General features: G+C 45.2%; 1 pseudogene; it reads left to right on the top strand.

Annotated features, from left to right (window-relative positions):
* The first annotated feature begins 352 nt into the window (after window positions 1-352).
* On the top strand, window positions 353-3,870 carry LOC122138042 (annotated as a pseudogene).
* Window positions 3,871-4,993: the final 1,123 nt, after the last annotated feature.

Genomic DNA, 4,993 nt, shown 5'->3' with positions numbered 1-4,993 from the left:
TTGTTTTTTAGAACCTTGTGGAGTCACTTATCTTTTATTCTATTTATCGCCATTGCTGTTGAAAGCACTTGCATGATGCCTGTGCCCACACGGGGGGGGGGGGGGGCGGTTCACTGTATTTTAGTACTATTTTAAACTGTAGTTTGTTCGCAGGGTGGAATCTAAGGGAAATTCCAATTCGACTTTATATTTTATAATCGTCGTTGGCGTTATATGAAACACACAATGGAACGGACTTGGCAGGCAAACTCAAAGCAAAAGCTCAAACTGAGGACTCCGAAGTGTCCAATTCACAAAAACGAAAACGACTTGGGCCAATGTAAATACCAACAAGTAAAAGCACAAGGCCAATATGGACCTTGGCCCGATCATGCACCCGAGCCGTCGCGTTCCCATCTCCTGTTCCACCTCTGAGAGGTGTGTTCATTCAGCCGGAGACCTGAAAGTAGCCCCACTTCTCAGGAATCGTACCCTCGAATACCACCTCGGCCACAGTACCTGAGGATTGTGGGCATGAGACCGAACATCACCCGTCTACTCTTGCCCCTCTGCGGCGTCGGTCGCGCCCAGCAACGAGCATCGTGCTACTTACCAGAACCAGTGGAACGGGGTGACTCGCCCCAGAGGTGAAGGTGACCCGCAAGGGGCGTACAGCCCACCCAATTCTCGTGCCAGCCTTGAAGCAGCGGCGTTATTCTATGGAGCTCCAGCAGCTCGTTCGCCGCCAACAGCTTCTCGCCCAGCCTCCTCCGCTGTCGTCCATACCACACTCCGTACCCGACGCACAGCTCAGCTGCCCGTTCATCCACCGTGGAGCCAGCTTCCTCCATGACTTAGAGCGTCACAAGCGCTTGTCCCTGCAGGAAGCTCTGTTCTACAAGCGTTGAGCTCGGGTTGGTGAGCCTTGGGACAGCGGGCGCCCTGCTTCCCTCTCGCATCCACCGCAGAGGAACCCATGACAGTGGCATAGGGGGGTTCTTTTTCCCTCCTGCACCAGCGTTGAGACCCTGTTCTGATCTTTTCAGCTTACAAGAGTCCGTGTTGGCAAGCCCTCGCTCCAGTTTTGCGAGCAGTACCGCACAGTGGAGGAGGCGGAGGCTGGCTGGGAGTCCCATGGGAAGTCGGTGCAGCAGTAACCGGACCAGCGGCATTAGTCTGGGCTACGACACCCGGCATACAACCTGGGCCCAACCCAGCAGCTCCAGACTCTCCTCGGGACCCCAACTTGGTGGCGGCCACCCTCAGGTCAGGCATACTCCATACAGGTGTCCGGGAAAACAGGAGTGCCCCACATGGAGGTTTGGAGGGAGTGTCTCGACACGGCGTGTCGGGAGTTGGGTGGAAATGCCGCCCGACAGCCGACACATCATATCCGCCCCCGCGTTAAGCACACACACTGTCACCTTCCACCGAGCAGAACAGAATGGGGTCCCACTAGACCAGCGGGCATCAAGGAGGTAAAGAGGTGGACAGTTGGGTGAGAGGGCGCGACACTCCGAGTGCTAGGAAAAACAGTATCAAGCAGGAGCCGACGCCGCCTGCTAATTAGAGATGCTGCCCTGGAAGGACACGCTTTACATGGAGGCCTGACTTCTAAATGGAACAGCCCGTTTCTGCCACCATTCTATCCAGCTCCCTCTCTACTCCAGACCCAGTCGGTTGCTCCGGGACATCCCTTGGAAGAGCAGTCAGCTGAATGGAAGGAGTCAGTTTCATCTGTGGACAGACAGGAGTAATTCGGGGGAGATATACAAACCTCAATCCAATTTGGCTAGTTTGTTTATTGCATACTGATATAGGTCCGTATATAGCAGGAGGTTGTGAATGTGTGGTGTGTGGTGAGGCTTAAGACTGCTTCGGACCTGCTAAAACACGCAAACGTGTATAGGGAGCAACAAGCAAGGACATGAAAACAGCATCCCCAGTCAGACTTCAAAAATACATACTAGCCCTCCCATCTTCAGTAGGCCTTTCTCTAACCACCCATTATAACTAACTTGGTGCGAGTCACCAAGCGAATATATAACCCCCTCCACCCAATGGCTACCTAACAGAATTCTGAACCGGCTCCAAAGTCAAAAATATGCTTCCTATAGCGAAGCCTAGTGATTATGCAATTGACCCCAAATTACAGGCTCTGTGATACACGGTCGTGACCAAATATCTGTGAGTAATACAGTAGGACAGGCTTCGGTCGACAAGGAGGGTTCTCTCTCTCTGTTTTGTTTGGTAAGCGCTTCCGGCTTTCAGCCCAGCCACAGTGTTTGAGTGTGGTGTTTTTTCATGTGTGTTAGCCGTGCACTCGCGTGTGTGTGGCGTGTGCTTTGTTTGCTCAGGTATTTGAGTCCTGAGGGAAGGCTCTCTCACACGCTCACTTGTGCGGGTTGTGTGGTGTGTTTGTGCCTTCTGTGTTGTATGCTTTTTTGCTGACAAGGAAACCCTCTCTGTTGTCTGACAGTCACCTGTGTATATCGGAAGACTTTACCCTCATTTCCGACCCAGTACAATATTATTCCTTTATCCAACAGTCGATTACGCCTTTTTTTTTTTCGAGTAATTGATGGGGTTGCGGAGTTCCCGCATGTATTCGGTGTGGGTACTGTTACTCTTACTCACAAGACGAACCCCACTGGCGGGTATTTAATGGTACGAAGGAATGCACCAGTCCATAGCGTCACAGACCCTCGATTTTTTTGAAGTCCCAGACAGCTCTTGCCCGTCTGCGTTTTATGTAATTGGTATTATTGGAGTGGATGACCTCATTGTCCTAGATAGCCACTTTGAGTTGGGTTGTGTTGTTTTTAGAGTGATACTCAGACAGTGTTTGTGTTTGTTGTATTCTATGTATTTCTAGGTACAATGTGTGGAGTGTAGTAAAGTTATATCGGGGGCAGCTAATGCTTGCCAGGCTATGGACGGCCTCTATCACACCCGGCTGCTTCACATGCGTTTCCCTGCGTTGATATTATCAAGTCTGTAGATGGTAACTCTTAAGTCATATAAACAACGCCAGTATTGCCATACCTCTTCATTTGTGTCAGTATCTCTCTCATGCTGGCTCTGAACAGCTGTCTTATCTCTGTTTTTACTTGTAGGGCGAACACTCCCGCCAACAAGGACTTTTACAACGTCAATGGTCTCGGTCCTACTGTAAGGGAGGACTACATGGTAGGGATGAACTTCATGTGTTCTTTTTAGTATTTGATTTTTTAGTTTGTGTTAAGGGGGTTGAAGTTACTCGGAAATTACTATTTTTGATTTTAATGTATAACATTGATATTTATGAGAAAATATTTAATCCAAAGAGCAATATCTGGTATTTAAAAAAAAAAGAAAAACTATGGGTGCCCTCAGGAAAAGGGCACAAGATACAAGGACAAATATTTGTAGATGTTTTTTTTTTTGGTGAAAATAAAACCATCCTTGGAGTTAATATCCACTAATGTATTGTAATATTTAGCAATATTGTACACAATTTTCTATATTTAGTATTCCATAAGTTTTTTTGTTGTTATATTCATAATTGAATGAATATTCCTGTCATTTTCCCCAATCTGTCTTCATTAGTTCTCAGGCTTCCCAGGAGGCAGCTGAGAAGTGCAGTTTTGTTCGGACACCCTCATCGTGGAGCAGGTCAGATGTTTCTCTGCATGAGGTCAAGTGTCAGTGTTTGAAGGTGTATATAGGGTTGCGTGTTACTCTCTTTGTTTGTTGTGTGTAACTCAGAATTCTGCGCAGGCTCTAGGGAACCCTTATCACCCGGAGTTATCCGCTGTACGGGTCTGCTCAAAGGCTTTGGACGGTGTGGCCATTCACAGTAGACTACCTCAACAATGTCGACTGCTCTCTGACTACAACAGTTCTGGTTAGTGACAGTGTTACAAGTGACCTTACCACTGCACTGAAACCCTTTCTGATAGAGATGTGTTGCCCTTTAGGTTTTAGAGGTTGCAAGCTAAAGAAGGCTCCAATATTATTTCCTTATGTGTTTCCTTAATTTAAATTTTATTTCTTAAAATAAACACGCATTATCACAGTGTCCCCGAAGGCAAATGCATTACATAACATGTCTTTATTTTTCTATTTACTGATAGAACAATTCAAATAATCTCCATTCCCTGTATCATAGGTCACTAACTTTGCAGCACCGTGTCTATATATGACACACAGTGCAGGCAAAACTACTGATTCAGAGGAAAATGGGCATGTACTGCCAGAGGGGACGTAAATTGTAAAGCTCCTCATTGGGGCACGCTGCCCACATAGAGGACCTAGACTATACTACTGTTTAGTAAGAATAAAAAGAGAAATAAAGAAGGTTTTGTTTAAAGAAATTAATACTTTTAAGAAGGATACATTAAACTGATTGAAATTTACAGTAAAGATATTTTATAATGTTTACGAAAGATTTCTATTTCAATTCAAATACATTGTGTTCTATTGAAATTTCTATCTATTCATAAAGATTCATGGAAAAAGAATCTCACACTGTGTTTCCACTAAAAATATGAAGACAGTTGCAACTTGGATACTTATTTTTGATCACACAAACTCACATATGATAGTGATTTCTAAAAGATCTTGTAACACCAAAATTGTTTTTTTTTTTTTTGAAATAATAAAAATTCCCTCAAGTATTAAACCCAATTTTATTTGAAGTTTAAAATTTGAGCAGTTAATAGTTTTTGCCTTTTGGATTTGAATAAACTTATTACAAAATATCTTTTCCCTCTAGTACGCCGTTACTTTCCCATAGTCCCACGTGGTTGTTGTCCCCCATGCTGTTTGAAATGCAAAACATCAACATCGGGGCACATTCAAAACATTTTCCATTTACAAGCTTGATGTGGAATAGTGTTTTTTCCTTTCTTTTCTTCAGGCAATTTGCTCCCCAATGCGCTGCCTTTTTACAACCCATCTTACCTGCTGATGGGTATAATGATTCCTCCCTAGTAGTACAGCATATGCTTTCAGGATCGATCCAGGAGAAAGA

The sequence above is a fragment of the Cyprinus carpio genome, chromosome B7 (assembly GCF_018340385.1).
Source record: "Cyprinus carpio isolate SPL01 chromosome B7, ASM1834038v1, whole genome shotgun sequence".
NCBI lineage: Eukaryota > Metazoa > Chordata > Actinopteri > Cypriniformes > Cyprinidae > Cyprinus > Cyprinus carpio.
This window is presented reverse-complemented; position numbering and strand designations above follow the sequence as displayed.